General features: G+C 46.1%; 1 protein-coding gene across 8 annotated transcripts in view; it reads right to left on the bottom strand.

Moving 5' to 3' along the window:
* Nucleotides 1-1,254: 1,254 nt before the first annotated feature.
* FHIT (fragile histidine triad diadenosine triphosphatase) overlaps nucleotides 1,255-10,275 on the bottom strand; it is a 1,380,201-nt gene continuing 1,371,180 nt past the window's right edge. For all 8 annotated transcript variants that reach the window (XM_040628600.1, XM_040628602.1, XM_040628603.1 and 5 more), the window contains one exon: nucleotides 1,255-1,569. The gene's annotated coding sequence lies outside the window, so the exon portion shown is untranslated. The remainder of the gene's footprint in view (nucleotides 1,570-10,275) is intronic.

Here is a 10,275-nt window from a genome sequence, read left to right as displayed (position 1 = left end):
CATTTTATCTTCTGAACACATCCTGTTCAGGTTGCAGTGCTTTTTCCTTTCGGTCAAGAAAGAAGCATCTCAGACTAGGCTTGGGAATGAGAGGCTTTGGGGGCCTCAAGAAGGCACTTGCCAAACTATTGTCAATAAATAGGGCTTTGGCAAAGACATACAAGATTTGAAAGAAGATGTGATTGTCTTAGTCTATTGGCTCATACTAGATCAGAAACAGTCAAACACCAAATGCCCAAGGGAGTGGGATGGATGGCGCCCCCCACCCCAAGGCCAAAATAATCCACATCAAATCCCGGGAACCTCTACATGTTTCCTTATTTTGAAAAAGGACCTTTGCAGACGTAATTAAGTTAAGGATATTAAGACCAGGAGAACATCATTCTGGATTATTTGGGTGGGCCCTTAATCCAGTGACAAGTGTCTTTAGAAGAGATACACAGAGGAGATACACAGGAGAGGCAGAATGTGAAGACAGGCAGAGACTGGGATTTTGTCAAGAAGATCCAAGGTTTGCCAGCAGCCACCAGCAGCTAGGAGAGATTCCCCCCTAGCCTCTGGAGGGAGCAGGGCCTCACTGGACTTTGGAGTTCTGACCTCCAGAACTATGAGGGACACATTTCTGTTGTTTTAAGCCACCCAGTTTGTAGTAATTTGTTGTAGTGCTCACAGGAAACCAATATACCATATGTCGATGATGGTGCTGGGGTCAGGGAGTAGCCCATAAGCCAAAACAGATGCTTAAGGAGGCTTTTTTGTGGTTCTTTATCGCATGCTATTGATATGTTTTATTTTTCTCTATAAACTCGAATCTCCCCTTTTATTAATATACCAGAGGAAAGAAGGAGCCTACTTCTGTCATCTTCCTTAAAGAGACTATTACGGGCAAGGGGCATGCTTCCTCAACCACCAGCAAGAGCTTTTCCATTCCCCTTCGTTACATTCCTACCACTCGATAGTCAGTCCGAGGTGTCCGATCACCTCATTACATGTTTATTAGTTTCCTGAAGCCCATTTTTGCCATCTTAAGCTCTTTCAGCTCTGCCTGTCTGCACCCGAGGCAGGAGGAGAATACAACCGAGGAAAGGTTATGCATTTCTTGTTCTGTTTTGTTCGCTACCAAAAATGGAAACTCTCTAAATTTTATCTCAGCTTTAACAAACCTTTGGTTACAGGAAGCATGGTAGTTCTAAAAGATTGACTTTCAGAGGCCCCAAAATATCAATTTTTAAGTTACCCAACACACAAGATAAATATTTTAACTACCATTTTATTTTCATCCAGGCCAAGGGACAATTTAGACAAGGTTCTATTCTAAGTACATAGCCCAGGAAGTGTGGAAGGGCTGTCGATGCTGTTATTTTGAAGTTAGCCTGTCAGTCATCATGATTGAAACATAACCCCGATGGCTTCCACAAGTGTAATAAAATGCTTCGCAAAAGGTTGCAGAATTGTAGGATGTAATAAAGTCTGCTTAGCTTCATTTCCAATGCCGCGGAGTCCTAGAGAACGAGGCCCATTTCCTTATGCCTTGGGATTTGTTCAAGTTACTTTCGTGCCTGGAAGTGACTGAACATAAAAACAGACATTTAGTTAGAACCAATAGCATTTTTTGAGTTATGGCAATAAACAAAATGTAAGTTTGCTTACTGCTAATCTGCTGGATTGCCACTAACAATTTCGAAGAAGCCATATAGATGTGGGCAGAATGTGTGACATAGGTGGGTTCCAACCCTGCTCATTCTCCCTGGATCCCCACATTTTCTGTGGCTTCTCTCCACACCCCACACCCCAGAGGTAAGCTGTGTGGTCTCTTAAGAATCTATTTTATGGACACGAGGCTTACATACAAATGAAGCCAATTCAGACCTTTATTAATCAGGTAAGAATGGATTCTCATAGGGGCGCCTGGGTAGCGCAGTCGTTAAGCGTCTGCCTTCAGCTCAGGGCGTGATCCCTGTGTTCGGGATCGAGTCCCACATCGGGCTCCTCGGCTGGGAGCCTGCTTCTCCCTCTCCTACTCCCCCCGCTTGTGTTCCCTCTCTCGCTGGCTGTCTCTCTGTCACATAAATAAATAAAATCTTTAAAAAATAAAAAGAATGGATTCTCATAGACATTACCAGAATTACCTGGTGAGCTTGTTAAAAACACAGATTTCTCGAGTCTGTCCCCACATTCTGACTGAGCAGGTCTGGAGAGAGGCCTGAGAATCCGTGCTTTTTAACGAGCTCTCCATAAAAGCCTGAGGTTTGGGGAATTATTGAGCTAGTGCGTAGCCGGCAGAATTTGCTTTGCTTCGAGGCTAAGTTACCTTAAGGATTTGGGCTAGAATTAAAACAAATAAATTAGGAAAGGGGGAGGTTAATCTTGGAAAGAAAAGAAAACCCCTAGATCATATAAATGCCTTTCATATCTCTGGCATTCTCCCTCTATCCCAAAGGAGAACCTGTTGGATCTTTGGCTTCTGGGCCTTAATTATTGGTATCAGTGGGAGTGGTCAGGAACTGGACAGGGTGAAGCTACCAGCTTGGAGGACATTGAGAAAGGCAGACAGTTACAGGAAAGAGAAAATTAAACAGGAGATGAGGAAAGATGAGAATTTTCTGGGGGTAGTTCCATGATCCTGGGGGAAGGTTGAAAGAAGGGGTGCTGGGAGATGTTGGGCGCAGCTACCATGGGTGTGACATAGGAAGAGATTTTGAGGAACTTTGTTGAGAAGCACAAATGAATTTCCCCTACAATGTTTTCAAAAGACTTCAGTATAGATTTACGTTGCTTTTCACTTCCTGTTTGCTCTTTGTCTGCTAACTGGATGGCTCTGTGTGTAACACTGTAGACAGATCTTGGGGGCTGAGCTGCAAAGCCTCCACCTTTTAGGTCCAGCGTGTAGTTCAAGGGTGTCGCCAGTACGGGCTTGTTCAGCCCTACCTGGGTGAGGGGACCCTGGCGCACGGAGAGAGTTTTTAGAGAGTCTAGCATTATGCTTTTTCTATCAGTATATACCAAGGTCAGAGAGTAAAGGGCAGGCAGGGCATCCCTTTGGAATTACATCTGGTCCCTTCCAGGACCCAGAACATAGAAGTCTAACCGCTTCTGTTTCAGCCTTCACATTTGAGCTCAGGATCTATCCCCCCTCCCCCCATCTACTGGTATCTGCGAGTGAGGGGTAGAAAGTAGGGTGTATGCACCAGTCAGTTTGCAGCCGCCACCCCCCCTCAAGAGATGGGGGCCTGTCTCCTTTCTATATGACATTGGGATTGTTCTCTATTGTGCCCAGCACCACCCATCTTGTCTGGACATACAGGTCATCTCCCGATCATTCATCACTGCCCTCGTCCTTGAACAATTATTGACTTTGAGTCAGAGGCACCTGTGCAGACCTGGAAATGGATGTGTCCTTTCTTTTCCTCCGCCTCACCTGTCTAGGGCAGATTTATGTCCTAGGAGAAATTTCCCTCGGTTTTATTTTTGGTCTTTTGAACGTTGTGGCCCTGTGTTATGGGCCGCACCCAACCTCCCAGACACCGACCCTGTAATTTCTGAGTCTCGGCGGAAGGAAGCCTCTCTCTGTAGCTGAGCAGGCTTCCGGTCAGTCTACGGACAACGCTTCAGCACACGCCCCTCCCGCAGCGCCGCATCCCTGCTGTGGGCTTAGCTTCTGCACCCTGCCTCGTCTCCAGCTGGCCTGGAAGCTCGTGGGGAGCAGAGCCTGCTTCCAAAGGCAGAGCACAGCGACGGGATGCGCCGGGCTTTGCGGAGACTGGGGTCTGAAGTCCAGCCTCAGGACTGACCGGCTGTGTCTGTCGCGATGCGGAGCGTGCCCGGCTGCCATTGGTCGAGAAGAGGACCGAGCCGGTGAGCGCACACAAGACACTTCGAGCGGAGCCTCGCCCACTGTAAGCGCTCACTCAGGTTGGCCCCTGGCGTCACTACCGTGATTTTTTTCTCTGGATTACATTGCCAGTCAAGTGAACGTCAGAGCTCAGCTACCAGCAAGAGGTTCAGTCCCGTTTTTGGAGAGGGTGCATCTGGGCAAGGTGCTCATCTTCCCATCTTCTGGTTGGCTGTCATACAGTAGGCGCCCTTCATGTCCCTGGTTCCCTTTACTATCACGTTCAGACAGTGGTGCTTTCCAGTGCTACGTGGTGTATCAACAAATGTCTTTACTGACGTGTGCGTGAGACCCTGGGGAGGTGCAGAGAGGTGACTGATGGGCTCCTCAAGGTGCTTCCAGCCCCTGTGGGGAGACACTGGGCACAGGATGCGGCGAGGCAAGAGATAATTGGGTGCCAGGCAACCAGTCCAGAAAATGTGGCCTTTCTGGAGCTTCAAGAACAGAGAGTATGGGCCTGGAATGTGTGAAGTGGGACTGATTGCCACGAACGTGTGCTTTTCAAATACTTCTACGTCTCTAATCTAGCGGCAGATGAACTGAGAACACCCCACTCCCCAGCAAGGCCATGCTTGAGAAATAACAGGGAGTATTATGAAGTTCATACGAGAGGGTTGTTTTGCAGGGTAGGGAATAAAGGCAGAAGGGAAGCACCATGACCCTGGACTATCGAAGAGATTTTTGGAAAGGAGAGCTTCGGATTTGGAAGAAAAATAAAAATGTCCGAAGGAGAAAGATGAAGTTTTGAGTAAGGCTGGCCATGTGGCATGTGCTGTCATCTTTTCATCCATCTCTCCTGGAGGCTTCGGGCAAGTCTTTTACATCGACTTGCATTTTGTTGTCCTGAATTAGTGAGCACAGGCAGAAGCAGAAGTACCAAATGGATCCCCCGGGTTATGAGCTGAACCATGCCACTTCTCCTTGACCACACAGGTGTCTTCATGCTCCAAAAAGTTCTCCACAAAATGGGAGCAGAGTCCCCCATTTTCAACCGATCCAGCCAAAGTCTGCACACATTGAAGGCAACATCTTTTCACTGGTGTGTCAGCGAAGGAACCTTCTACCTCTTACTCTGTGCCCCCTACTCTCTGATAGGCCCAGAGGAGGAGTTTCTTCTTTGAAGCTAAGAAAACAGAGCAACGTCTCTCTGTTCTGTAGGTGAACCTGGAGGGGAGCCGGCCACGGTCCCTCTGGCTGACAGATTGCAAAAGGAACATCTGGGGCCTCAAAAACTCAACACATCATCCCCTTTGGTTTCTTGAAGGTTGTGTTTCTCAACTTGGCTACTCACTGGAATCACCTGGGGAGGTCTTAAAAAAAAAAAAATGATGTGCCTCCATCCTACCCCCCCCTCCAAGATTCTGACCTAACAGGTTGGAAGTGTGGCTTAGAGCTCTGGGGGGAAATCACTGAGTGTGAAAGTGAAGAGCTCCAACCCTGTCTCCTTTCTGATTTGGCCCCAAAGTGTGCTCCCAATAAAATGCTGCAAATACCCCAAAGCAATTCAGGTGCTGGAGACAAGTTTCAGTAGGTTTCAGATACAAACATCCAGCAACTTCTAGTAAGGCTGGCTGTCTGCCTCAGTCTTAGCAGAGCCACTTATACGGGCAAGTGTTGGCCTTCAAAGGTAAGTGCTTCCTGCCCATGAGGTTAAATAAGATGATTTGCATCCATATCAGGGATGTCACAGAAATGGTTTTAAGGCAAAGTAATCACACTCACCAGCAAAACAAAGTTTTGAGACACGAACATCAAATTCCTCTGTAACAACTCTCTTCTTTTAAAAGTAGCTCTTTGTTCCTAGCAGGCTAGAGCTATAGGCAGACAGCCATGAAGGTCATTCTGCTTACACCAAAAACAAGAGGAGCAATTTTCTACGGGCAGGCACCTCTGACCTCTGCTTTTCAGTTTTTTTCTTAATAAACTGGTCTCAGAAATTGGGCCACAAAAGCCACTGGTGGCAATCTCTTAGAGTAAGTGGGTAAAGGGGAAGCTGGGGGAGAAATGGCAAGGAACAGAGAGCCACTCTGAAGAGGCACTCTGAGGCAATGCAATTACGCTTCCATCTAGAGGTAGAAGGGGTTACCCCCAGCACAGTGGTCAGAAACCCAGCGGTGCGAGGACAGACTCAAGAGAGCAGGGTGACCTCACGCCATCTCCTAACTCAAAATCATTCCTCGGTGGTGCGCCACTCGTACTGATTAATAACACAACTTCCTTTGATGAGAAAGTGTGAATTAACTTCCCCCGAAACTTCCCCGTTGCCCAGTCTCGCGTTCGCGCATCCTTGAGGGCACCGTGGGGCCAGCCCCGCTCAGGAGGGGGGCTGCCGTGTGCTGTTCTGTAGCAGAGTTGGGGCTCACCCGGGGGCTGTCCTTTATAGAGTGGCCACAGACTCGGCATTGTCAGTTTTCTCTTTGAAGGCATAAATCAAACACTAAGAACAGCAAACACACAAGAAAGATGATGCCCAAGCTTGTAGCTGTGAGTGATTTACAGAGACCCTGCGGGGCTCAGCACTTCCTTTATCCACTGTCTCCTGGCAAGTGAAGCTGCGAAGCCTTTGAGGCTTGATGGTGGGAGTGAGGAGGCAGAACAGAGCCAACCCGCTGCTGGCAAATTCGTGGTACTCCTGGAGCGTTTTCTTGTTGCCCACTTGAAACCAGTAAGGCCTCTGTCTTCCGCATTTGTCCCTTTCCCTGTATCTGTACCCAGCAAAGACTCTCCTTAAAAGGCTTTCTCGTTCCGAGGGAGCTTATGAAGAACAGGCTTTATTTGTCTCTAAATCTTCAGCTGATATTAGTTTTCCCCGAGACTCAGTTGAAATGAAAAAGGATTACTTTATATTTACTTGTGTCTTTCGTGAGAGAAACTAATTTTGAGAAAGAAAGTCCCTACGATGTGAAATACTTTCCCTTCTTCCCAACTCTCCAAAGGGGCAAAAGGAAAAGCTAAAAGGTGCACATGCTTTGTCATTACTTTGTCTGACAGCGTCTTCTTATCATGCTTCGAGGGTGACCTTCCTCCCGCATATTCCTTCGCTCTGCTTGTGCTCTTCTGTTTTAATAGAATTTTGGAGCCAAGTATGGAGCTGGCTACCTTGGGTAATTAATGGCTCTGAGAGTTTGCTGAGTGTGTTAATTAATGGCACTTGTGTCTAGAGTGTGTACAACTCTTGGTTGAATAAAAGGTGTATTTGCTGAGGGATTATAGACAAATACTCAAGGATCGTCATATGGAGAATTGGTCAGGGTTCAGCACATTTAACAGCCTAATGGGGTTATTATATTTTTTGTTCTCTGCCATTTAAAAGCTACTGAAGTTGATATAACTCTGTCCTTTCTGCCTTGTATGTGAGTTTAGATTACAATCCAAAAAATCCTTAGGTTAATGGATAAAAATCTACTACCTAGAGCAGGGCCTTTCATCAAAAACAAAAAGATGGAATCTTGAAGGCTCTATTTTGAGTATGAAAGTGATGGTTAAATAAGTTCCACTTTGCTTCACCGACTCACAAAGAGACTAACCTGAATTACATTCAAGTTCTGCTTGGGACCAAAAGCTCAAAAGGTTGAAAATTGGCAAGAAAACACGGTTGAAGGTTACTGGGAACAGAATATTTCACATCACCCTGCTTTTCTTGAGACTCTTTCTCATGCTAAGAATGAAATGCAAATGAAAAGACAGGGATGAACACATCCATGCAGAGACATCAGCAAGTCCATATGGGGAAATCTCTATGGAGCTATTTCTATGGGTATTCAGAGACTGCAAAGAGGAAGGGTCCAGCTTTAGGCTTGCATTGTCACTCTGTGTGCCTAGACGTGTTGTATCTGCTCTCTGGACCACTGTTTCTGTCTTTGTGAAACAGTAGATCGACTCCCTTCTGGCCCAAAGATGCGCAGAGTGATTTCTTTCAGTAGGGACATGGAAGCTGACTGTCCCACTGATAGAGGAGATAGCTGAGTGATCACTTTGAGGACTTGAGGATTATTTTTTCCAGGAAGGGACTCCTTTCTGGGCATATAAATGTGCCTGGTGAGAGGTCTAGAAGGCTCACCCAATCTCCAAAGCCCAGCCAGGTGGGCCAGGGAACAAGACTCAGTCCAGGAGCCTGCCTTCTTCCTTGCTCCCCCCCCCCCCCCAGAGGCCTCCCCAGTCACGGCAGACAGTGGAAACGGAGGCTCTTGCACACAAAGTTCAACTGGCGTGAGGAGAGAGGCCCTGAAGGTTGTGCTCAGCAGGGAAAGCCATCTGTCCCGAGCATCTATCAGCCAGCTCTTGCACTCGGGGGTGTACATCTTTATGTACGGAAACCTCATGCTGTCTTCACCTCAGCCCCATGGGGTAGATATCATAACCCCAGTTTTCCAGCAGGAAAGGGTTACTCGGTAAGTGCAAGAATGGAACCGGATATGCTTAATCCCAGCGCTCAACCTCTTCACACCCGCAGTAGCCAATATGGGAGCCACTAGCCACACGCAGCTAATGGGCACTGAAAAATGCGACTTGAGATGTGCAGAAAGTATAAACTACCCACTTGGTTTCAAAGACTTACTCTAAAAAAAGAAGGTAAAATAGCTCAATCATTTTTATATTTATATTTTTAGATTATAAAGATATTAAAATAATATTTGGATATACTGGGTTAAATATAAATATTTATAGATACTAATTTAATCAGTCCTTCATGTGGCCACTGGGAAATTGAAAATGACACATGTGGCTCACATTCTGTTCCTATGGGACAGTGCTTCTCCATGACAATATCCTGGCCCAGGCTCTGGAGTGAGCACAGAGTGAAGCTGCCCTGGTGCAGGGGAACAGGGGGCTCTGCGAACATCTAAAGAGTTCATTTAGTGTTTAGTATTTAAGAACATGAGCTCTGGGTTCAAGTTAGGCTTGTGACTTACTTGCTGTGTAACCTTGATCAAGTTACTTTGCCTATTCGTGCCTCAGTACCATCATCTACAGACTGGGAACTTAACTGTATCTATCCATAGAGCTGTTCCGAGAACTCGGGGTAATACAGGTAAGACACCTCTAGACTCCAAAGAAATGTCAGCAAGTGATTTGAACACTCATGATATGCTAAGAGCTGTTCTAAGGGCTAGAGACAATGACCTTGTCCTTAGACACTGACTTGCTAGTGGAGGATGCAGACAGACAAATCTGTAATGTGGTGACAGATGATAGTGAGCGCTATTAAGAAAAGTAAGACCAATTTAAGGGAACGAAGGAGACAGCACTCCTTGGACTGGGCACCTGGGGAAGGCCTTTTGGAGCAGATGATATTTGATTAAATCCTGAATGGAGGGAGAAAAGGGAAGAATTTCAGGCAGAGGGGGACAAGTGGGGCCAGGACCCCGAAGTGGGGGCATGTTTGATGTGACCTGGTGACAACAAGGAAGGCAGAAGCCTGGAAGAACGAGTGTGGGTGAGAAGCATGGGAGATGAGACTGGATTTGATCTTCTGTCCTTTTTGGTGGCCACCAAAACTTCTTGTGATTAGGCCCTGCTGGCTTTCCCAAGTATGGAGGAGAGACATAATCTAGCTTGCCATTTAAAAGAATTTCCTATTTTAACGTGCTCATTCTTTTATACAACCTTGGGTGAGTTTGGGGGTAGAGATATATATTTTAAGATTCATAGTCAACAGTTGACATGTGATATGCTATATACAGAAGTTATATTTTTAACTGCAATATCACAAAAGCTTACCCAGAACGAGGGGGAAGTTCTTAGTTTTTAGCAAGCATACTTTTCTTTTAAATTTTTGCACTACGTTGCATTTCCATGGAGTCTCATTCTTTTAAAGGATTAAAAAAAAATTAAAATTAACCACACACAAGATCTTCCACCTTAAAAGAAAAAAAAAAAAAAAAAACCTACCCATATAGATAACAGATCCTTGAGAAGAGAGTAATAAAACAGAACTTTGATAGGGGTGTCAAAGATAAATGCTGATTTTACTACAGTGGGCATATTCCTTGTTGCAAGTGGATAACTCTGGGATCTGCAGGAGCCACCCGCGAGTGGACGAGAGAGGGCGCAGAGCTCTAAGAGCAGCCCCGCACTCCGCGGTGCCAAGACGGGCCTTGCCTGCGAGAAAGCTTCCTTTTCCTAAAGCTCTAAGTCGGGCTTCTCATTTCTGATTAAAAAATGATTCAAGCAACACCATGCGCTTTCACTTCTTCAAAGCAATACCACACCGTCAGTTTGCAGCTTAGAATGCCAGCAGTTCTAAACTTTCTGTGGGCCTCACTGGAGCAAGACGTAGAGCTTTAGCAGAGGGAAAATTGCTCCAAAGCCTAATTACATTCAAAGCCATTTTTACCTGTCTTAAAGGAATGGAAATGATCTGCCAGTTTTTATAGACCTTC

The sequence above is a fragment of the Ursus maritimus genome, unplaced genomic scaffold (genome assembly GCF_017311325.1).
Source record: "Ursus maritimus isolate PB19 unplaced genomic scaffold, ASM1731132v1 scaffold_14, whole genome shotgun sequence".
Lineage (NCBI taxonomy): Eukaryota > Metazoa > Chordata > Mammalia > Carnivora > Ursidae > Ursus > Ursus maritimus.
Note: the sequence above shows the minus strand (reverse complement) of the source record. Positions and strands in the feature narration are given on the sequence as shown.